At 39.0% G+C, this 27,500-nt stretch overlaps 1 protein-coding gene across 1 annotated transcript in view; it reads left to right on the forward strand.

The window, feature by feature from the left end:
• Window positions 1–27,500, forward strand: part of LOC128696104 (potassium voltage-gated channel protein Shaw) — a 117,707-nt gene that overhangs the window by 43,940 nt on the left and 46,267 nt on the right. The window lies entirely within an intron of this gene.

Below are 27,500 nucleotides of genomic sequence, written 5' to 3' on the forward strand. Positions count from 1 at the left end.
GAAGAGAGGTGAGAGAGGTGAGAGAGGTGAGAGAGGTGAGAGAGGTGAGAGAGGTGAGAGAGGTGAGAGAGGTGAGAGAGGTGAGAGAGGTGAGAGAGGAAAGCATGAGAAGGAACATAGTGAGAGGGAAGACAGTGGAGAAGAAGATAAACCATTATGGAACTAAAGAAAAATAGACAGATTAAAATATAATAGCAAGCGGAGCCTAAACAAGCAAACAAACAAACAAACAAACAATAAAACGAGGAGACAAACAAACACAAACAATAAAGCGAGGAGACAGTAATAAACAATAAAACAAGTAGACAAACAAACACAAACAATAAAGCGAGGAGACAGTAATAAACAATAAAACAAGTAGACAAACAAACACAAACAATAAAGCAAGGAGACAGTCATAAACAATAAAACAAGTAGACAAACAAACACAAACAACAACAGAACAAACACACTATCATACAAACAAAAGTAAAATATTTCCACTAAAAACAAGAACAAACTAACATTTACAAAAAAAAAAAAAAAAACTGAAGAAATCAGACAAGAAAAAAATTCTTCTGAGGGAAAAAAATCAACAAAAGAATTTTTCGAGTTAAGAAAAAAATTCTTGAAAATTTTTAAGGTTTGACTCACTAAAAATACCTTGATATACTCGTTGATATACCTTGATATACTCGTTGATATACCTTGATATACTCGTTGATATACCTTGATATACTCATTGATATACCTTGATATACTCGTTGATATACCTTGATATACTCGTTGATATACCTTGATATACTCGTTGATATACCTTGATATACTCGTTGATATACCTTGATATACTCATTGATATACCTTGATATACTCGTTGATATACCTTGATATACTCGTTGATATACCTTGATATACTCGTTGATATACCTTGATATACTCGTTGATATACCTTGATATACTCATTGATATACCTTGATATACTCGTTGATATACCTTGATATACTCATTGATATACCTTGATATACTCGTTGATATACCTTGATATACTCATTGATATACCTTGATATACTCGTTGATATACCTTGATATACTCGTTGATATACCTTGATATACTCATTGATATACCTTGATATACTCGTTGATATACCTTGATATACTCATTGATATACCTTGATATACTCGTTGATATACCTTGATATACTCGTTGATATACCTTGATATACTCGTTGATATTCCTTGATATACTCATTGATATACCTTGATATACTCGTTGATATACCTTGATATACTCGTTGATATACCTTGATATACTCGTTGATATACCTTGATATACTCGTTGATATACCTTGATATACTCGTTGATATACCTTGATATACTCGTTGATATACCTTGATATACTCTTTGATATACCTTGATATACTCGTTGATATACCTTGATATACTCATTGATATACCTTGATATACCTTGATATACTCGTTGATATACCTTGATATACTCGTTGATATTCCTTATATACTCGTTGATATACCTTGATATACCTTGACCATACTCGTTGATACCTTGAATACCTCGTTGATATACCCTTTGATATACCCGTTGATATACCCTTGATATACTCTTTGATATACTTGACATACCCGTTGATAGCATCTTGATATACATTGATACACCTTGATATATCGTTGATAACCCTGATTACACCGTTGATACATTCCTACCATACTCGTTGATACCAATTCTTGATATACCTGTTGATATACCCGATTACCACCCGCGTTGATAACCCTTGATATACCCCATTGAATAACCTTGATATACCGTTGATATATCTTCGATATACTCAGATATACCTTGATATATATTGATATACCTTGATATACTCGTTGAATATACCTTGATATACTCGTTGATATACCTTGATATACTCGTTGAATATACCTTGATATACTCGTTGAATATACCTTGATATACTCGTTGATATACCTTGATATACTCGTTGAATATACCTTGATATACTCGTTGATATACCTTGATATACTCGTTGAATATACCTTGATATACTCGTTGAATATACCTTGATATACTCGTTGATATACCTTGATATACTCGTTGATATACCTTGATATTCTCGTTGATATACCTTGATATACTCGTTGATATACCTTGATATACTCGTTGATATACCGTACTACCGCCGATATACCTTGATATTCGTTGATATACCTTGATATACTCGTTGATATACCTTGTATACTCGTTGATATACCTTGATATACTCGTTGATATACCTTGATATACTCGTTGATATACCTTGATATACTCGTTGATATATTGATATACCATTGATATACTCGTTGATATCCTTGATACATCCATTGATATACCTTCGATATACTCTTGATATACCTTGATATACTCGTTGATATACCTTGATATCTCGTTGATATACCATTATACTATTGAATATACCTTGATATACTCGTTGATATACCTTGATATACTCGTTGATATACCTTGATATACAGTTGCCATATACTTGATATACCTCTGTTGATATACCTTGATATACTCGTTGATATACCATATTGATATACCGATATATCGTTGATATAGCCTTGATATACTCGTTGATATACCTTGATATACTCCAAGTCTTGATATACCTTGATATATCATGATATACCTTGATATACCATTGATATACATATACTCGTTGATATACCTTGATATACTCGTTGATATACCTTGATATACTCGTTGATATACATCCGATATACCTCGTTGATATACCTTGATATACTCAGTTGATATACCTTGATATACTTCCGTTGATATACCTTATATACCTCGTTGATATACCTGATATACTGTTGATATACCTTGATATACTCCGTTGATATACCTTGATATATCATTGATATACCTTGATATACTCGTTGATAGTACTTGATATACTCGTTGATATACCTTGATATACATTGATATACCTTGATATACTCTGTTGATATACGTTGATATACTCCGTTGATATACCTTGATATACTCAGTTGATATACCTTGATATACTCTGTTGATATACCCTTGATATACTCGATTAGAATACCTTGATATACTCGTTGAATATACCTTGATATACTCGTTGATATCCCTTGATATACTCGTTGAATATACCTTGATATACTCGTTGAATATACCTTGATATACTCGTTGAATATACCTTGATATACTCGTTGAATATACCTTGATATACTCGTTGAATATACCTTGATATATATCGTTGAATACACCTTGATATACTCCCGTTGAATATACCTTGATATACTCGTTGATATCACTTGATATACTCGTTGAATATCCCTCCTTGATATACTCGTTGAATATACCTTGATATAACTCGTTGATTTTGATATACCCTTGATATACTCGTTGAATATACCTTGATATACTCGTTGAATATACCTTGATATATACCCTGAATATACCTTGATATACTCCGTTGAATATACCTTGATATACTCGCTGAATATACATGAATATACCCTATTGAATATACCTTGATATACTCGTTGAATATACCGTTGAATATACCTGAATTGATACCTCGTTGAATATACCTTGATATACTCGTTGAATATACCTTGATATACTCGTTGAATATACCTTGATATACTCGTTGAATATACCTTGATATACTCGTTGAATATACCTTGATATACTCGCTGAATATACCTTGATATACTTGTTGAATATACCTTGATATACTCGTTGAATATACCTTGATATACTCGTTGAATATCCCTTGATATACTCGTTGAATATACCTTGATATACTCGTTGAATATCCCTTGATATACTCGTTGAATATACCTTGATATACTCTCTGAATATATTTAGTTTTGCTCGTTAATATATCTCCACCTGCAGGCTGAATATACTTCTACCTTCAGAGTGAATATTCCTCCACCTACAGAGTGAATATTCCTCCACCTACAGAGTGAATATTCCTCCACCTACAGAGTGAATATTCCTCCACCTACAGAGTGATTCTGTAAAACCTTGCATTTGTGGTCACAGAGGTGCCTGTGCTAACCTTCCTATGGTGTAGAAATATACCTAGTTGGACGAATCTTATTGTGGCTAGCTGGTCTAGTGGCTAACGCGACGGGCTGGAGTTTTGAGTCTTTATGACCGCGGGTTCAATCCCGGCCGGGGGTATGGTTTGAATATTCCTCCATGTGCAGAGTGAATATTCCTCCACCTTCAGAGTGAATATTCCTCAACCTACAGAGTGAATATTCCTCCATGTGAAGAGTGAATATTCCTCCACCTTCAGAGTGAATATTCCTCCACCTACAGAGTGAATATTCCTCCACCTGCAGAGTGAATATTCCTCCATTTACAGAGTGAATATTCCTCCACCTGCAGAGTGAATATTCCTCCAAGTGCAGAGTGAATATTCCTCCACCTTCAGAGTGAATATTCCTCCAGCTACAGAGTGAATATTCCTCCACCTGCAGAGTAAATGTTCCTCCATTTGCAGAGTGAATATTCCTCCACCTGCAGAGTGAATATTCCTCCACGTGCAGAGTGAATATTCCTCCACCTTCAGAGTGAATATTCCTCCACCTACAGAGTGAATATTCCTCCAGCTACAGAGTGAATATGCACTGATCTTTAAGAGCTGGAGTCTGGCCTCCTGAATTCCCCCAACGTCAGTGAGTTTTACTCCGGCAATAATATGTGGTACAATGTTTATGTGTGCTCACCTTACCTAGTTACAGGGGTCAAGTCACAGCTCCTTGCCCCGCCTCTTCACTGGTCGCTGCTAGGTCACTCTTCCTGCTCCATGAACTTTATCATGCCTCTTCTTAAAGCTATGCATGGATCCTGCCTGCTGTACATCACTTCTCAGACTATTCCACTTCCTGACTACTCTGTGGCTGAAGAAATACTTCCTAACATCCCTGTGATTCATCTGAGTCTTCAATTTCCAACTGTGTCCCCTTGTTACTGTGTCCCATCTCTGGAACATCCTGTCTTTGTCCACCTTGTCAATTCCTCTCAATATTTTAAGTTATCATGTGTGTGAGAGACAGAGAGAGAGAGAGAGAAAGAGAAAGATAGAGAAAGAGAGAGAAATATAGATATAGATAGATAGATAGATAGATAGATAGATAGATAGATAGATAGATAGATAGAGAGAGAGAGAGAGAGAGAGAGAGAGAGAGAGAGAGAGAGAGAGAGAGAGAGAGAGAGAGACAGAGACAGAGACAGAGACAGAGACAGACAGAGAGACAGAGAGACAGAGACAGACAGAAGAACAGACAATTCACCCGTTCCATATCCAATTATTTCAACAGCCGTTGGCAGTCCGTTGTTCGCCCCGTTAATAATATTGCCAACGGAAGTCTTAACTTAATCTACATCATTTCCACCTGGAAACAGAGGGAAAACTGTAGCTTTGAGGTAGGCGATGGATTTGCTCTCGTCTAACCTTTGCAAATAACTGGAACCTCCCGCATTTTTAAAGTTCAAAGGAACATTTGAACTCAGAACGCCTAGAAATGGTTCAAATGTATCCTATCTCTCTCTCTCTCTCTCTGTCTTGCTAATGGTACTACTATTATTAACAGTAATATAAAAAAAGACAGTAGTTTTATCAAAACTATTATCCTTTTAATATAAGAGTAATAATAATAATAATAATAATAATAATAATAATAATAATAATAATAATAATAATAATAATAATAATAATAATAATAATAATAATAATAATAATAATTAAATGGTAATCATAATTAAAAGTTAGTATCTCTTGCGAATCATCCAAAACCTTTGACTTCAGGAATAAATTAGCTTCGATATTTCCCAAGTGTATAGGTGGAGACATTAACCTAGTCTTGGAGGCAGTGTTGGAGGCAGTGTTGGAGGCAGTGTTGGAGGCAGTGTTGGAGGCAGTGATGGAGGCAGTGATGGAGGCAGTGTTGGAGGCAGTGTTGGAGGTTACAAGGTACTCGCTGTCAGTATCAATATCAGATGACCTTGTACACTGGAGGAGCATTTTCTTTCTCGTAAACAAATACATGTATAAAGATCTAGAGGAAGAGGAAGAGGAAGAGGAGGATCTAGAGGAGGAAGAGGAGGGTCTGGAGGAGGAGGAAGAGGACGAGGATAAAGAGGAGGAGGAAGAGGACGAGGATAAAGAGGAGGAGGAAGAGGACGAGGATAAAGAGGAGGAGGATTGAATGGCCCTTCAGTTTATAATAATTTGTAATGTTGATTTTGCTTTGAAGTGGATAACATCAGTAATAACATCAACATCAGCAGATACAGCAGCAGCAATACAAGAGTAGCAGCAGCAGTAACAGCATCCTCAACAACAGCAGCAGCAGCAGCAGCAGTAGCAGCAGCAGCAGCAGCAGCAGCAGCAGCAGCAGCAGCAGCAGCAGCAAATGGAACATTGACAAACCATTCACCAGTTAAGAAGGTTGGGAAGAACTGGAATATTCGTAGCTACATTGTTAATGTAGAGGTTCTCAGGCGAGAGGTCCCAGGATCGATTCCCGGGGCACTTAACACACACACACACACACACACACACACACACACACACACACACACACACACACACACACACACACACACACACACACACACACACACACACACACACACACACACACACACACACACACACACACACACACACACACACACACACACACACACATACACACACAACACACACACACACACACGCACACACACACTCACACACACACACACACACACACACACACACACACACACACACACACACACACACACACACACACACACACACACACACACACACACACACACACACACACACACACACACACACACACACACACACACACACACACACACACACACAGCCCAGAAATACAGACAGGAAGATAAACAGAAATTCAGAGAGACGATGTGACATAACAAACGCCTATGCACACATAAACACAAAAACACGGACATAAACTCAGACATACCGACATACATCCAGAAATGACATAGAGTCAGAGTGAAAGCCAGACAAGCAGACAGGCAGAGATATAGTGTTCTTTAAGAAAACAACCAAAACTCTTTCTCACTGAGCTGTCAAAAACAGGACCACTTGTCGAGAGACTGACTGCACACACACACACACACACACACACACACACACACACACATACCAGGAGCTGAGTCTCGACCTCTGCAAACCACAATTAGGTGAGTACATCAAAGCCCCATCAACCCAGAAGAATCCTCCATCGCTATTATCAATCCAGTAACAGAAAGGCAGTCTTGAATCTCGGGAAACAGGGACACAAGTCATCCCTGTCAGCCTGAACTGAGTTCTGGAACTACATATCTAATTTTGGAACAGCGCAACAAATCCTGGAACCGCGAGTTAAAGCCTTTCATGTTTGATTTTAAAAACTGAAACGCGGAAAGCGCAAATGGGAATATCGTGGTAGCTCTGGGATTTACAATTTTAATACTTGCGTACAACCAAGAATACTAACAAAACCACGGTTCGAATCCCTGTGCATTCTTCTGTTTATTCATCTACAGCCGGCCTGTGGCTAGTACGTTGGACTGTGTGCAGCCAGCAGTAACAGCCTGGTTGATCAGGCTCTGATCCACCAGGAGGCCTGGTCACAGACCGAGCTGCGGGGGTGTTGACCCCCGGAACTCTCTCCAGGTAAACTCCAGGTAAACTGCCATTCATTACGACTTAGCTATAACAGGAACCAGGAGGAACTATGTAGAAGAGGAAACTGGAAGAATAAGAGGAAATAGGGAGAATAAGAGGAAGTTTGCAGAAGAATAGGAACTAGGAAGAATAGGAACTAGGAAGAATAGGAACTAGGTAAAACCATAGGAAATTGATAGTATAATAGGAAATAGGTAGAAATTACGTCAAATACAGAATAGTCTTTTCAAATTAGAGAGTTACTATATTTAAGAGTACACAGAGTTTATAAGGAAGTGTTGATTGACGATGTGACTGTCACCAAGGAACGCTAAACACTTAGGGGGTCAAATAGCACCCGGGAAATGAGAGGCAACGAACACAAGCTTTGATCAAAGAGGAAGATAGCTCTAATTCCTTGAACCAAGAGCCCTTCATTACTATAACGAGATTTTACATATGACAGCATTTTTATATTTAAGTCCAAGAAATGTCTGGTTATTTGAAATAAATAATTTAATTCTAAAGATAAAATTAAAAATATGGACGGGGAATCTAACCGGGGCTCGAATCAAAATAATCAGAAGAATACACTTGAAGCGAATAGATGTTAGCTAAGTATTTTAGACTTCACATATATAATATTCAAGGTGAGTGACGAGAGTCGAACCTTCTGTGTACTATTTCAGCCAACTACACGTACATGTTCGTAAGGTTTCGGCAAGTTTCAGAACCCTGGCAAAGTCTGTGACCGGCCTCTGGCTGGGAGAACATCATACGTTTTGATGGAGAATGGCTTAAGGGTGAGTTAACGAGAGGCTTTAGACAACACGGGTTCTAGACTTGTGACAACACGGGTTCTAGACTTGTGACAACACGGGTTCTAGACTTGTGGAAACACGGGTTCTAGACTTGTGGCAACACGGGTTCTAGACTTGTGACAACACGGGTTCTAGACTTGTGGAAACACGGGTTCTAGACTTGTGGCAACACGGGTTCTAGACTTGTGACAACACGGGTTCTAGACTTGTGACAACACGGGTTCTAGACTTGTGGCAACACGGGTTCTAGACTTGTGGCAACACGGGTTCTAGACTTGTGGCAACACGGGTTCTAGACTTGTGGCAACACAGGTTTTAGACTTGTGACAACACGGGTTCTAGACTTGTGACAACACGGGTTCTAGACTTGTGACAAAACGGGTTATAGACTTGTGACAAAACAGGTTCTAGACTTGTGGCAACACGGGTTCTAGACTTGTGATAACACAGGTTCTAGACTTGTCACTATCTGAATTCTTAATTTAGTATTTAAAGAATTTTCAAAATTTAAGATATTATACTAGATCTTAAAAGAAAATATACTGAGATGGAGGAGTAAAGTCTGTTAAGTGAATGTGACGAAGCTTAGAGAGAGAGAGAGAGAGAGAGAGAGAGAGAGAGAGAGAGAGAGAGAGAGAGAGAGAGAGAGGAGAGAGCTCACAGTGAGAAACTAAGCCTCGTCGTGAGAAACGACAAGTAACTCGACGACTTCATCACGAATACACCATAGAAAAAAATATTTTTGTTAATTTCTCTCCCACACACGCAAAAAAAAAAAATCATAATTTTGATTACCCAGCTCGAGTAATGAAGTTACATCTCCCCTGCTGCCTGACCCACAAATTGAACGTCAGTTTTGATACGCGTATCACTGTTTTAATTTTGCATTTTCTCAACAGATAAATTAGTTATGCAATAGTTATTATAAGTTAAACTTGGTTGGGTTAAGTTAGGAGAGAATATGAGATGACAGAGCGACCAGGAGAGTCCAAAACTAACAAAAGATACTCTAAGCTAATTTAATCTAACCTAAGATGACCTAAGTTAATCTAACTTTGCTAAATCTCATAGAAGAGAAGGCAACTTAACTCTGGCTTCAAGTGACGCTGAAATATTTTAAAATTTTTATGATATCAAAGAGATACGGGAAATTTTGTGACTGCTCTCTGTGTTCTTTTCTCGAATTAATGCTTGTTTTATACGAGAAGTCCACGAATTCTACCGGAATGTGTCCTGATATATATATATATATATATACATATATATATACATACATATATATATACATACATATATATATACATATATATATATTTTTTTTTTTTCAACAAGTCGGTCGTCTCCCACCGAGGCAGGGTGACCCAAAAAAGAAAGAAAATCCCCAAAAAGAAAATACTTTCATCATCATTCAACACTTTCACCACACTCACACATTATCACTGCTTTTGCAGAGGTGCTCAGAATACAACAGTTTAGAAGCATATACGTATAAAGATACACAACACATCCCTCCAAACAGCCAATATCCCAAACCCCTCCTTTAAAGTGCAGGCATTGTACTTCCCATTTCCAGGACTCAAGTCCGACTATATGAAAATAACCGGTTTCCCTGAATCCCTTCACTAAATATTACCCTGCTCACACTCCAACAGATCGTCAGGTCCCAAGTATCATTCGTTTCCACTCACTCCTATCTAACACGCTCATGCACGCTTGCTGGAAGTCCAAGCCCCTCGCCCACAAAACCTCCTTTACCCCCTCTTTCCAACCCTTTCGAGGACGAACCCTACCCCTCTTTCCTTCCCCTATAGATTTATATGCTTTCCATGTCATTCTACTTTGATCCATTCTCTCTAAATGACCAAACCACCTCAACAACCCCTCTTGTGCCCTCTGACTAATGCTTTTATTAACTCCACACCTTCTCCTAATTTCCACACTCCGAATTTTCTGCATAATATTTACACCACACATTGCCCTTAGACAGGACATCTCCACTGCCTCCAACCGTCTCCTCGCTGCTGCATTTACCACCCAAGCTTCACATCCATATAAGAGTGTTGGTACTACTATACTTTCATACATTCCATTCTTTGCCTCCATAGATAACGTTTTTTGACTCCACATATACCTCAACGCACCACTCACCTTTTTTCCCTCATCAATTCTATGATTAACCTCATCCTTCATAAATCCATCCGCCGACACGTCAACTCCCAAGTATCTGAAAACATTCACTTCTTCCATACTCCTCCTCCCCAATTTGATATCCATTTTTACTTTATCTAAATCATTTGATACCCTCATCACCTTACTCTTTTCTATGTTCACTTTCAACTTTCTACCTTTACACACATTCTCAAACTCATCCACTAACCTTTGCAATTTTTCTTTAGAATCTCCCATAAGCACAGTATCATCAGCAAAAAGTAACTGTGTCAATTCCCATTTTGAATTTGATTCCCCATAATTTAATCCCACCCCTCTCCCGAACACCCTAGCATTTACTTCTTTTACAACCCCATCTATAAATATATTAAACAACCATGGTGACATTACACATCCCTGTCTAAGACCTACTTTTACCGGGAAGTATTCTCCCTCTCTTCTACACACCCTAACCTGAGCCTCACTATCCTCATAAAAACTCTTTACAGCATTTAGTAACTTACCACCTATTCCATAAACTTGCAACATCTGCCACATTGCTCCTCTATCCACTCTATCATATGCCTTTTCTAAATCCATAAATGCAATAAAAACTTCCCTACCTTTATCTAAATACTGTTCACATATATGCTTCAATGTAAACACTTGATCTACACATCCTCTACCCACTCTGAAGCCTCCTTGCTCATCCGCAATTCTACATTCTGTCTTACCTCTAATTCTTTCAATTATAACCCTACCGTATACTTTTCCTGGTATACTCAGTAAACTTATTCCTCTATAATTTTTACAATCTCCTTTGTCCCCTTTCCCTTTATATAAAGGGACTATACATGCTCTCCGCCAATCCCTAGGTACCTTCCCCTCTTTCATACATTTATTAAACAAAAGTACCAACCACTCCAACACTATATCCCCCCCTGCTTTTAACATTTCTATCATGATCCCATCAGTTCCAGCTGCTTTACCCCCTTTCATTCTACGTAATGCCTCACGTACCTCCACCACACTTGCATTCTGCTCTTCTTCACTCCTAAAAGATGGTATACCTCCCTGGCCAGTGCATGAAATTACTGCCTCCCTTTCTTCCTCAACATTTAAAAGTTCCTTAAAATATTCTCGCCATCTACCTAATACCTCCCTCTCCCCATCTACTAACTCCCCTACTCTGTTTTTAACGGACAAATCCATACTTTCCCTAGGCTTTCTTAACTTGTTTAACTCACTCCAAAATTTTTTTCTTATTTTCATTAAATTTCTTGACAGTGCCTCTCCCACTCTATCATCTGCTCTCCTTTTGCACTCTCTCACCACTCTCTTCACCTTTCTTTTACTCTCCATATACTCTGCTCTTCTTATAACACTTCTGCTTTGTAAAAACCTCTCATAAGCTACCTTTTTCTCTTTTATCACACCCTTTACTTCATCATTCCACCAATCACTCCTCTTTCCTCCTGCCCCCACCCTCCTATAACCACCAAACTTCTGCCCCACATTCTAATACTGCATTTTTAAAACTATTCCAAACCTCTTCAACCCCCCCACTACTCATCTTTGCACTAGCCCACCTTTCTGCCAATAGTAGCTTATATATATATATATATATATATATATATATATATATATATATATATATATATATATATATATATATATATATATATATATATATATATATATATATATATATATATATATATATATATATATATATATATATATATATATATATATATATATACATATATGCAAACAACTCCACTGAAAGAATAGAGAAATTCCAAGCGCTGTGACTACTCACATTATCAAGGAACTATTTGCATATTTTGAAATCACCTGTTCATCAGATCTTATTGCATATATACATATATATATATATATATATATATATAATATATATATATATATATATATATATATATATATATATATATATATATATATATAGTATATATATATATATATATATATATATATATATATATATATATATATATATATATATATATATATATATATATTGTCTAAATTAAATATGTGTGTATGTGTGTGTGTGTGTTTTTCTCCGTTCCTGTTCTTCATACTTTTATCTCTTTTATCTTTCTATTACTTAAATATTTATCCTATTTATGTTCCTGTCTTCGTACATTCGTCAAGAATTTCTACTATCTTTCCTGTGCATCTTTATCCGTTCCATCATTCCCGCTTTGTTTATCAGTTATTCTCCTTTCCTCAGAGAGAGAGAGAGAGAGAGAGAGAGAGAGAGAGAGAGAGAGAGAGAGAGAGAGAGAGAGAGAGAGAGAGAGAGGAGAATAGTGAAAGGGGAATGGAATAAAGACGGAAAGCGGATTGAAAGCATAAAACGGGGAGAGAGAGGGGGAGATGATACATGGGAAGAGGGCAAAGAAGAAAGAGTGATGAGGAGATAAAAGGGAGAGGGGGAAAAGACGGAGGGATAGGGAGAGAGAGGGAGATGAGGGGGGGGAAGGGAGAAAAGGAAAAAGAGTGTGAGGGGTACAAGGTTGGAGAGGGTTAGAGGGAGAGAGAGAGAGAGAGAGAGAGAGAGAGAGAGAGAGAGAGAGAGAGAGAGAGAGAGTAGAAGGAAGGAAAAATATCAACTAAAGAAGAACACTTCTCTTGCTTCGCTCACTCTCATGTTCCCTCTAGCTGGCTACAGTTCTCTCTCTCTCTCTCTCTCTCTCTCTCTCTCTCTCTCTCTCTCTCTCTCTCTCTCTCTCTCTCTCTCTCTCTCTCTCTCTCTCTCCCTCTCTTTCTCACCCATTTCTTGAAGCACGGTCTATATCACTGCCTCTCTCTATATATCATTTTATATCTCTATAAAAATGCCTATAATGATCATTAATTTCCAAAGGGATGGACAGGTAAGCCAGCGGAAGGCCTCGGTCAGACGACCAAAAACTCTAACGGCGGGTCATTATCTAACACCGGCGTCAGGAAGCTCATGTCCCGTTTAATAACGAACGTTAACTATCTTATCTCTATATATCATTGTCTATCTTTCTATACTATTGCCTACATCAGCATTTCATTGTCAATCTCTCTTTATCACTATCTATCTCCATATATCTCTGTATTTCTAATATTCACTTCTTTCAAGAAATTATGGTCTCCATACACACACACACACACACACACACATACACACACGCACATATACACTATGTATGTATGTATATACATTGAGAGATACACAACTCTCGATGTATATACACTGTAGGATATACAGAAGATTTTCTCGTGGCTAACTCTAATTTATTCTAATTTATTGCCTTTTCATTTATTTAATGTTTCTTTTTTTCACGCTTGTTTCTCACCATTATATCATCATTATACGTTACTTGTAGAGTTTACAAATGAATATAGATAATAATATAGATAATTACAACAGAGTTCTGTGTCTGCTCTCCCTTGAAGAAATCTGTTATAGTTACTGTATTTGTTGCTATCACTGCGTTGCCACTGGTGTTGCTATCACTGCGTTGCCACCGGTGTTGCTATCACTGCGTTGCCACTGGTGTTGCTATCACTGCGTTGCCACTGGTGTTGCTATCACTGCGTTGCCACCGGTTGCCACCGGTGTTGCTATCACTGCGCGTTGCCACTTGGTGGTTTGCTATCACTGCGTTGCCACCGGTGTTGCTATCACTGCGTTGCCACCGGTGTTGCTATCACTGCGTTGCCACTGGTGTTGCTATCACTGCGTTGCCACCGGTGTTGCTATCACTGCGTTGCCACTGGTGTTGCTATCACTGCGTTGCCACCGGTGTTGCTATCACTGCGTTGCCACCGGTGTTGCTATCACTGCGTTGCCACCGGTGTTGCTATCACTGCGTTGCCACCGGTGTTGCTATCACTGCGTTGCCACGTTGCCACTGGTGTTGCTATCACTGCGTTGCCACCTGGTGTTGCTATCACTGCGTTGCCACTGGTTTTGCTATCGCTTGCGTTGCCGCCGGTGTTGCTGTATCATTGCTTGCTGCACACCGGTGTTGCTATCACTGCGTTGCCACCGGTGTTGCTATAACTGCGTTGCCACCGGTGTGCTTATCACTGCGTTGCCACCGGTGTTGCTATCACCTGCGTTGCCATGGTTTTGCTATCACTGCATTGCCACCGGTGTTGCTATCACTTGCGTTGCCACTGCGGTTTTGCTATCACTGCTTGCCATGCCGCCGGTTGTTGCTATCTCTTGCGCTCACCCACCGGTGTTGCTATCACTGCGTTGCCACCTGGTGTTGCTATTACTGCTTCCACCGGTGTTTGCCTACCGGTTCCCACCGTTGCTATCACTGCGTTGCCACCGGTGTTGCTATTCTGCTTGCCGTTGCCACCAGGTGTTGCTATCACTGCGTTGCCACCGGTGTTGCTATCACTGCGTTGCCACTGGTGTTGCTATCACTGCATTGCCACCGGTGTTGCTATCACGGAGTTGCCACCGGTGTTGCTATCACTGCGTTGCCACCGGTGTTGCTATCACTGCGTTGCCACCGGTGTTGCTATCACTGCATTGCCACCGGTGTTGCTATCACTGAGTTGCCACCGGTGTTGCCATCACTGTGTTACCACCGGTGTTGCCATCACTGTATTACCACCGGTGTTGCCATCACTGTGTTATCACCGGTGTTGCCATCACTGCGTTACCACCGGTGTTACCCTCACTGTATTACCACCGGTGCTGCCATCACTGCGTTACCACAACGCCACTGCTAACAATTTCAGAGTCTGGCTTCGGGACATTTAACTAAATCAACTAACGATGTCAGGAAGCCTTTTACAATATTAAAAACATCGTCTTCAAAATTCCTATAAACGATTCAGTTCCAAACGATAGGGATTTTTGGAGACCAAAATTGAATTAATTCCTTAAGCAAAATTGAAAGCCAGGTTATCTTTTGCCAGGGAAGTTGAGAGTAAATTAATTTTTTTTCCTGTTGCCTTGAAAACCATTCTGAATATGCTGACATTCACTGTCTTCCTGTTGGTAAGACAGTGATTGAATGAATGACGGTGAACGTGTTTTTTTTTTCTTTTTTTTTTCTTCCGGTCACCGTCCATTGCTCCTGGCATTTTACTCGCCTTATACAACACGCATGGCTTACGGAGGAAAGATTCTTTTCCACTTCCCCATGGAGAATAGAGGAAATAAAGAAGAACAAGAACTATTAAGAAAAAAGAAGAAATATCTAGATGTGTGTATGTGTATATATGCATGTGAATACCTGTGTAGTGTGACCTAAGTGTGAGTACAAGTAGCAAGATATACCTGTTATCCAGCGTGTCTTATTCGGCATAAAAGCTTTCCTATTAAAGCCAAAATCGAAAGTTTTACCTATTTGGCCTATTTGGCACGACATATGTACATATATATACAAGTTTTCTCTCTTTGTCTCTCTCTCTCTCTCTCTCTCTCTCTCTCTCTCTCACGCACACACACACACACACACACACACATACACGCACGCACATTTGGTAGTTACCATCGACAAACAACAGTGATAGCAACTAATAACACAACCCACAATTAAGAATGTTAATTGCCAGAGATTAATCCGTCACTCAGCGTCGTCTCCTGCGTCCGCCTCACTGCGCCTCACTCAGAAAGTCTACGGACTTTTACATGCGCATTTCAATGTGTCACCGTAATGTTTTTATGGTGGTTTTGAAAGAAAACATTCTGGTGTCAGCTGCTCCTAATGCAGTGTGTGTGTGTGTGTGTGTGTGTGTGTGTGTGTGTGTGTGTGTGTGTGTGTTATTACTTATTTATGTCTAAAGCAACAGTTTTCCTCGTGTTGTCTTCGGTAAATTTTTCCTCGTATTTATTAAAACTTACAAATGGTTTAAGTACTTAATACTTCCTCTTTCAATACGTTCCATTGGTCTTTCAAAAAGTGACGGAAAAGCTACCCGCATTCTCCCTGCTCTACTTTTTCTTCAAATACACATTTCGTGCTCATGTTGCATATATTATAGTCGTCTTTATCCTTTATCTCACGACCTTTCATACCGTGTTTATCATGTCTTCTCTTTTCCTGTTTTGCGGCCGTGTTGCTCCTTCAGTGTTAATAACCTTCCACTGATTGCATCAATAATTAATTGTCAAAGAAACGCTGTCAAACACGCATTGCTATAAGAAACTATCCAGAAGACGCTGTCTAAAAAAAACTGAAAAAAAGAGAGCCAGGATAAAAAGGGAAGGAAATATTTTTTTGGGTTGGACTTGGCTAACTTTTCTCCTTAGTGAAATTAATGAAGTTGCTTCTTTGTGCTATCGTAGAGTTAGCGAAAGTTACCTGGCTTATCGTGGGTCATGTGACGCCCTACTGCTGCCCGGGCACTTATATATGTATGTCACGGTCAAAACTGAGAGGAGAGAGAGAGAGAGAGAGAGAGAGAGAGAGAGATACAGGTCCCCCTGGCTACACGACCCCAGCGTTGTATATCTTAAATTAAAACCAGCAACTATGTATATATATATATATATATATATATATATATATATATATATATATATATATATATCTATATCTATATATATATATATATATATATATATATATATATATATATATATATATATATAATTTATATATATATATATATATATATATATATATATATATATATATATATATATATATATATATATATATATATATATATATATATATATATATATATATATATATATATATATATATATATATATATATATATATATATATATATATATATATTAGTCATCTCGCTTGAGTTTTAGGGTTGCTGTCATGAATTACATTCGGTAATTTTGAAAAATGACTTCTGATGCTAAGTAATGATTGCTTATACGACCCGTTTGCTTAGGAAGAAAAAAAATGGAAATTTTAGCTCTACTGACATGGCTAAACAAGGTTGGTTTATGTTAAGAGTGCCTGTGGACGCCTGTGGCCCTGACACAGCTGCTGCCAGAGCCTGAGATGAGTGCCATTGTGCCACCGTGAGTGCCTCACATGTGATAATCTTGTTGACTTTCTCATTCTGGCCCTCAAGCTTCAACGTCTTTCCCTCCCTCACTTCTCCCATTATCTCACTCTCCCCCCCTCCATCCTTATCCCTTACTCCACCTCTATCCCCATCACCTCACTCTTCTCTCAACCCTTTATCTTTACTCCTCTTTACTCCTGTCTCTTCTAACTCCTTCTCCTTACTCCTTCCCTCTATTCACCCTTCCTTTTTCTCACTCCCCTGTCTTCCCCTCACTCGTCCTCTCTCTTTCCTCATTTCTCCAGTATATTCATTCCTTCCCTTCTCTCTCTCCTCTCTTCTCTATATCTCCCTCTTCCTTGATTTTTTCCCACTGCAGCTAATGATACGAAACATTGAAAGTAATGCAAAATTGTACGATGAGGTGGTGAGGAAACTCTGGTATCAGTGTAAGTCACTTCTGTTTATGTAAGGTTTAATGCACCTCTTCTATTGTTAGATGTGTGGCATCACCCAGCTGTTAGTTGAGTGACATCACCCAGCTGTTAGTTGAGTAACATTACCCAGCTGATAGTTGAGTGACATCACCCAGCTGTTAGTTGAGTGATATCACCCAGCTGTTAGTTGAGTGACATCACCCAGCTGTTAGTTGAGTGATATCATCCAGCTGTTAGTTGAGTGACATCACCCAGCTGTTTGTTGAGTGACATCACCCAGCTGTTAGTTGAGTGACATCACCCAGCTGTTAGTTGAGTAACATTACCCAGCTGTTAGTTGAGTGACATCACCCAGCTGTTAGTTGAGTGATATCACCCAGCTGTTAGTTGAGTGACATCACCCAGCTGTTAGTTGAGTGATATCACCCAGCTGTTAGTTGAGTGACATCACCCAGCTGTTAGTTGAGTGACATCACCCAGCTGTTAGTTGAGTGACATCACCCAGCTGTTAGTTGAGTGACATCACCCAGCTGTTAGTTGAGTGACATCACCCAGCTGTTTGTTGAGTGACATCACCCAGCTGTTAGTTGAGTGATATCACCCAGCTGTTAGTTGAGTGACATCACCCAGCTGTTAGTTGAGTGATATCACCCAGCTGTTAGTTGAGTGACATCACCCAGCTGTTTGTTGAGTGACATCACCCAGCTGTTAGTTGAGTGACATCACCCAGCTGTTTGTTGAGTGACATCACCCAGCTGTTAGTTGAGTGACATCACCCAGCTGTTTGTTGAGTGACATCACCCAGCTGTATGTTGAGTGACATCACCAAGCTGTTAGTTGAGTGACATCACCCAGCTGTTAGTTGAGTAACATCACCCAGCTGTTAGTTGAGTGACATCACTCAGCTATTAATTGAGTGACATCACTCAGCTGTTAGTTGAGTGACATCACCCAGCTGTTAGTTGAGTGACATCACCCAGCTGTTAGTTGAGTAACATCACCCAGCTGTTAGTTGAGTAACATCACCCAGCTGTTAGTTGAGTGACATCACTCAGCTATTAGTTGAGTGACATCACTCAGCTGTTAGTTGAGTGACATCACTCAGCTATATCAACCTGTCATGGCCACCACTGCCTCCACTTCTCTGTGTCCAACTTTCTTACCATAAACACGCTTTTTATCCAGTGTAATCCTGTTGCAGAAGCAACATCATATGATGTTACCTTTAATTTTTCCAAGGAATGGACCAGTAAGCCAGAGGAAGGCCTTAGTCACAGGACTGAAAGCTCCAGTGGTGGGTCCTCATCTGTCTAAAACCTACTTTAGTAGGCAGGCTGATACTAACTAGGTAATAGTCTCATTACAAATGTTTAGTTAACATTATCTCACTTTTCTCCCACAAAGGACTCCCTTTAATGTCCTTCCTGCTATGGCAGCTTATTATGCAGCTTATGTTAGCCTTTAACAGTTACATTATTCCAGCTTCTTTTCTGATGGTGACTTTTATTAAATATAATTTTAATATCAGTATTAGAAATGTTGTGTACGTTACTTCTCAAAGATTTAGTTGCAAAAAGATATTTAGATGGCAAAAAGGCATTTAGCTGGCAAAAAGGTATTTAACTGTGGTATTCTAAGACTGGAGGCCCAGTTTATTTCTTTGCTTAAAAATTCTGAAAGTTTTGGAGTTGCAAAAAATTATTGCCACAGGTGGATTGTGTAGCTGCTGAAGCTCCATGAATCTTGAAGAAGGCAGGAGACAACGTCTTCCAGCTGGCAGGCTACGGCACATTTGCCGTGCCAGGTGACTCGACTTACCTGGCTTACGAACCTCTGTTAAATGTTGTGTTGGAAGATTGAAGGAGAACTTTCAGAACCCTTCTTCCTGCATCTCTCTTTCTCTCCCTCTCTTTTGTATCTGCCTCTCTCCCTCTCTCCCTTCCTTACCCTTGTTTCCTGCCTCTTTCCTCTCTTTCTCGATGCCTATCTTCTATCTCTCTGTCTCTCTATATCTATCCCTCCCATTCTCTATCTCCCCCTCACTGTTACACTCTTCATATTCTCCCTCTAAGCGAATCTCTCCTCCATTCCTCCGTACCCCTCAGTTTTCTCTTCCCCTCTGCCTGTCTCCCCTCCCTCCACTGCCCTCTGGTTATATATAAGTATATTCAAATGAAGGCCGGATTTATTTTCACAAAAATATGGAAGAGACTTTGTGACTGACTTAATGGTTCTCTTATACATTATTCAAAAATTTTGCAATATTTTTTCCCCTTTTTTCTGATTTATTATTTTTCTCTATATGTGGATTTTTTCATTATTTCGATGAATTTTTCGAATTTTGAGTGTGCGTATTTCTGTAATTTATGTATGGTGAGAAGAGATGATACTGGTGTGTTTCAAAAGGATTATATTTAGCTACTGTAAATAAGAAGGGAAAAATATATAATGAATATTTTGAGACAGGAGAATCTTATCCCCAGGATGGTGCTGGTTATCCTGGGTGGCGGTGTTTGGTTATCCTGGGTGGCGGTGTTTGGTTATCCTGGGTGGTGGTGTTTGGTTATCCTGGGTGGCGGTGTTTGGTTATCCTGGGTGGTGGTGTTTGGTTATCCTGGGTGGCGGTGTTTGGTTATCCTGGGTGGCGGTGTTTGGTTATCCTGGGTGGCGGTGTTTGGTTATCCTGGGTGGCGGTGTTCGTCCCATGTTCTGGAAATCCTCTCAATACTTGGTCGAAGTATCACACTTCAGATTGCAGAGATGAGGAGTTACGTCCCAGGATGTCCCGTCGACAGGGATCTTGTTCCAAATAACTAGCGTCTACCCTGGTCGACCAGGCCAGCAGCAGAGATGATTATTAAGAAAAACAAAGGTTGGTATTCTACTACATCGTCATTACTGGTAACCAGGTAGATCACCTAGCCTGATCAGAAGAGTGGAGGTGAAGTGACCCTCCAAACTTCAACCCACTTCAGGTAAGGTTAATTCTACCAGGAGTAGAAATTAAAGCAAATTAGACCCGAGGAACTGGAGTTTAGCCTCAGCCCGCTAGATGGTAGTGTGGGTAGTAACACTCTAATGGTTCCTGGGTGTTTAAACAACCATAACCCCTCCTTTTATGGGTTTTACCTTCACAAATAAAGGTAATAATAATAATAATAATAATAATAATAATAATAATAATAATAATAATAATAATAATAATAATAAATAGGTGTATTCTCGTCGATGTGCAATCAGAGAAAGTTATCCCCGTGTAGCATAACCCCAGTCCCCTCTACTATAGTGCGGGTGATAGCAATATTCCACACAACCCAACAATATTGCACACAACCCAACAATATTGCACACAACCCAACAATATTGCCACAACCCAACAATATTGCACACAACCCAACAATATTGCACACAACCCAACAATATTGCACACAACCCAACAATATTGCACACAACCCAACAATATTGCACACAACCCAACAATATTGTACACAACCCAACAATATTGGACACAACCCAACAATATTCCACACAACCCAACAATATTGGACACAACCCAACAATATTCCACACAACCCAACAATATTCCACACAACCCAACAATATTGGACACAACCCAACAATATTGCACACAACCCAACAATATTGCACACAACCCAACAATATTGCACACAACCCAACAATATTGTACACAACCCAACAATATTGCACACAACCCAACAATATTGCACACAACCCAACAATATTGCACACAACCCAACAATATTGCACACAACCCAACAATATTGCACACAACCCAACAATATTGCCACAACCCAACAATATTGCACACAACCCAACAATATTGCACACAACCCAACAATATTGCACACAACCCAACAATATTGCACACAACCCAACAATATTGGACACAACCCAACAATATTGGACACAACCCAACAATATTGCACACAACCCAACAATATTGTACACAACCCAACAATATTGGACACAACCCAACAATATTGTACACAACCCAACAATATTCCACACAACCCAACAATATTGGACACAACCCAACAATATTCCACACAACCCAACAATATTCCACACAACCCAACAATATTGGACACAACCCAACAATATTCCACACAACCCAACAATATTGTACACAACCCAACAATATTCCACACAACCCAACAATATTCCACACAACCCAACAATATTGTACACAACCCAACAATATTGTACACAACCCAACAATATTCCACACAACCCAACAATATTGTACACAACCCAACAATATTGGACACAACCCAACAATATTGTACACAACCCAACAATATTGTACACAACCCAACAATATTGTACACAACCCAACAATATTGGACACAACCCAACAATATTGCACACAACCCAACAATACTGCACACAACCCAACAATATTGCCACAACCCAACAATATTGCACACAACCCAACAATATTGCACACAACCCAACAATATTGCACACAACCCAACAATATTGCACACAACCCAACAATACTGCACACAACCCAACAATATTGCCACAACCCAACAATATTGCACACAACCCAACAATATTGCACACAACCCAACAATATTGCACACAACCCAACAATATTGGACACAACCCAACAATATTGGACACAACCCAACAATATTCCACACAACCCAACAATATTGGACACAACCCAACATTATTGGACACAACCCAACAATATTGTACACAACCCAACATTATTGGACACAACCCAACAATATTGCACGCAACCCAACAATATTGGACACAACCCAACAATATTCCACACAACCCAACAATATTGGACACAACCCAACAATATTCCACACAACCCAACAATATTGGACACAACCCAACAATATTGTACACAACCCAACAATATTGGACACAACCCAACAATATTGCACACAACCCAACAATATTGCACACAACCCAACAATATTGGACACAACCCAACAATATTCCACACAACCCAACAATATTGGACACAACCCAACAATATTGGACACAACCCAACAATATTGCACACAACCCAACATTATTGCACACAACCCAACAATATTGCACACAACCCAACAATATTGGACACAACCCAACAATATTGGACACAACCCAACAATATTGCACACAACCAAACAATATTGGACACAACCCAACAATATTGTACACAACCCAACAATATTGTACACAACCCAACAATACTGTACACAACCCAACAATATTGGACACAATCCAACAATATTGCACACAACCCAACAATATTGTACACAACCCAACAATATTGGACACAACCCAACAATATTGTACACAACCCAACAATATTGGACACAACCCAACAATATTGTACACAACCCAACAATATTGTACACAACCCAACAATATTGGACACAACCCAACAATATTGTACACAACCCAACAATATTGTACACAACCCAACAATATTGTACACAACCCAACAATATTGTACACAACTCAACAATATTCCACACAACCCAACAATATTGTACACAACCCAACAATATTGTACACAACCCAACAATATTGTACACAACCCAACAATATTGTACACAACCCAACAATATTGTACACAACCCAACAATATTGGACACAACCCAACAATATTGCACACAACCCAACAATATTGTACACAACCCAACAATATTGGACACAACCCAACAATATTGGACACAACCCAACAATATTGCACACAACCCAACAATATTGTACACAACCCAACAATATTGTACACAACCCAACAATATTGGACACAACCCAACAATATTGTACACAACCCAACAATATTGGACACAACCCAACAATATTGCACACAACCCAACAATATTGTACACAACCCAACAATATTGGACACAACCCAACAATATTGGACACAACCCAACAATATTGGACACAACCCAACAATATTCCACACAACCCAACAATATTGGACACAACCCAACAATATTCCACACAACCCAACAATATTGGACACAACCCAACAATATTCCACACAACCCAACAATATTGGACACAACCCAACAATATTGCACACAACCCAACAATATTGGACACAACCCAACAATATTGTACACAACCCAACAATATTGGACACAACCCAACAATATTGCACACAACCCAACAATATTGCACACAACCCAACAGTATTGGACACAACCCAACAATATTGGACACAACCCAACAATATTGGACACAACCCAACAATATTGGACACAACCCAACAATATTGCACACAACCCAACATTATTGCACACAACCCAACAATATTGCACACAACCCAACAATATTGGACACAACCCAACAATATTGGACACAACCCAACAATATTGCACACAACCCAACAATATTGGACACAACCCAACAATATTGTACACAACCCAACAATATTGTACACAACCCAACAATATTGTACACAACCCAACAATATTGGACACAACCCAACAATATTCCACACAACCCAACAATATTGGACACAACCCAACAATATTGTACACAACCCAACAATATTGTACACAACCCAACAATATTGTACACAACCCAACAATATTGGACACAACCCAACAATATTGCACACAACCCAACAATATTATACACAATCCAACAATATTGGACACAACCCAACAATATTGTACACAACCCAACAATATTGGACACAACCCAACAATATTGTACACAACCCAACAATATTGTACACAACCCAACAATATTGTACACAACCCAACAATATTGTACACAACCCAACAATATTGTACACAACCCAACAATATTGTACACAACCCAACAATATTGTACACAACTCAACAATATTCCACACAACCCAACAATATTGTACACAACCCAACAATATTGTACACAACCCAACAATATTGTACACAACCCAACAATACTGTACACAACCCAACAATATTGTACACAACCCAACAATATTGGACACAACCCAACAATATTGCACACAACCCAACAATATTGTACACAACCCAACAATATTGTACACAACCCAACAATATTGCACACAACCCAACAATATTGCACACAACCCAACAATATTGTACACAACCCAACAGTATTGTACACAACCCAACAATATTGGACACAACCCAACAATATTGTACACAACCCAACAATATTGGACACAACCCAACAATATTGCACACAACCCAACAATATTGTACACAACCCAACAATATTGGACACAACCCAACAATATTGGACACAACCCAACAATATTGCACACAACCCAACAATATTGGACACAACCCAACAATATTGGACACAACCCAACAATATTGGACACAACCCAACAATATTGGACACAACCCAACAATAACTGAGCCTACACACCCTACAAAAAAATTCCTCCGTTTATTATTATCCATAATATCTTAAAGACTGATAACGTTATTTCCATCTCTACTGTTAACTGGTTATCGATGTTGGTTATCTTACTGGTGTAGTCTTTATGTTATCTTACTGGCGTGGTGTTTATGTTATCTTACTGTGTAGTTTATGTTATCTTACTGTAGCTTTATGTGTGTGTTTATGTTATCTTACTGGCGTGGTGTTTATGTTATCTTACTGGTCTTTATGTTATCTTACTGTGTAGTTTATGTTATCTTACTGGCGTGTGTTTATGTTATCTTACTGGTGTATTTATGTTATCTTACTGGTGTAGTCTTTATGTTATCTTACTGGCGTGGTGTTTATGTTATCTTACTGGCGTGGTGTTTATGTTATCTTACTGGCGTGGTGTTTATGTTATCTTACTGGTGTAGTCTTTATGTTATCTTACTGGCGTGGTGTTTATGTTATCTTACTGGCGTGGTGTTTATGTTATCTTACTGGCGTGGTGTTTATGTTATCTTACTGGCGTGGTGTTTATGTTATCTTACTGGCGTTGTGTTGATGTTATCTTACTGGTGTAGTATTTATGTTATCTTACTGGCGTGGTGTTTATGTTATCTTACTGGCGTGGTGTTTATGTTATCTTACTGGCGTGGTGTTTATGTTATCTTACTGGCGTGGTGTTTATGTTATCTTACTGGCGTGGTGTTGATGTTATCTTACTGGCGTGGTGTTTATGTTATCTTACTGGCGTGGTGTTTATGTTATCTTACTGGCGTGGTGTTTATGTTATCTTACTGGCGTGGTGTTGATGTTATCTTACTGGTGTAGTATTTATGTTATCTTACTGGCGTGGTGTTTATGTTATCTTACTGGCGTGGTGTTTATGTTATCTTACTGGCGTGGTGTTTATGTTATCTTACTGGCGTGGTGTTTATGTTATCTTACTGGCGTGGTGTTTATGTTATCTTACTGGCGTGGTGTTGATGTTATCTTACTGGTGTAGTATTTATGTTATCTTACTGGCGTGGTGTTTATGTTATCTTACTGGCGTGGTGTTTATGTTATCTTACTGGCGTGGTGTTTATGTTATCTTACTGGCGTGGTGTTTATGTTATCTTACTGGCGTGGTGTTGATGTTATCTTACTGGTGTAGTATTTATGTTATCTTACTGGCGTGGTGTTTATGTTATCTTACTGGCGTGGTGTTTATGTTATCTTACTGGCGTGGTGTTTATGTTATCTTACTGGTGTGGTGTTTATGTTATCTTACTGGTGTAGTCTTTATGTTATCTTACTGGCGTGGTGTTTATGTTATCTCACTGGCGTGGTGTTTATGTTATCTTACTGGCGTGGTGTTTATGTTATCTTACTGGTGTGGTGTTTATGTTATCTTACTGGTGTGGTGTTTATGTTATCTTACTGGCGTGGTGTTTATGTTATCTTACTGGTGTAGTCTTTATGTTATCTTACTGGTGTAGTCTTTATGTTATCTTACTGGCGTGGTGTTTATGTTATCTTACTGGTGTAGTCTTTATGTTATCTTACTGGCGTGGTGTTTATGTTATCTTACTGGCGTGGTGTTTATGTTATCTTACTGGTGTGGTGTTTATGTTATCTTACTGGTGTAGTCTTTATGTTATCTTACTGGCGTGGTGTTTATGTTATCTTACTGGCGTGGTGTTTATGTTATCTTACTGGCGTGGTGTTTATGTTATCTTACTGGTGTAGTCTTTATGTTATCTTACTGGCGTGGTGTTTATGTTATCTTACTGGTGTAGTCTTTATGTTATCTTACTGGCGTGGTGTTTATGTTATCTTACTGGTGTAGTCTTTATGTTATCTTACTGGCGTGGTGTTTATGTTATCTTACTGGTGTAGTCTTTATGTTATCTTACTGGCGTGGTGTTTATGTTATCTTTCTGGCGTGGTGTTTATGTTATCTTACTGGCGTGGTGTTTATGTTATCTTTCTGGTGTGATGTTTATGTTATCTTACTGGTGTAGTCTTTATG

The sequence above is a fragment of the Cherax quadricarinatus genome, chromosome 48 (assembly GCF_038502225.1).
Source record: "Cherax quadricarinatus isolate ZL_2023a chromosome 48, ASM3850222v1, whole genome shotgun sequence".
Taxonomy (NCBI): Eukaryota; Metazoa; Arthropoda; class Malacostraca; order Decapoda; family Parastacidae; genus Cherax; species Cherax quadricarinatus.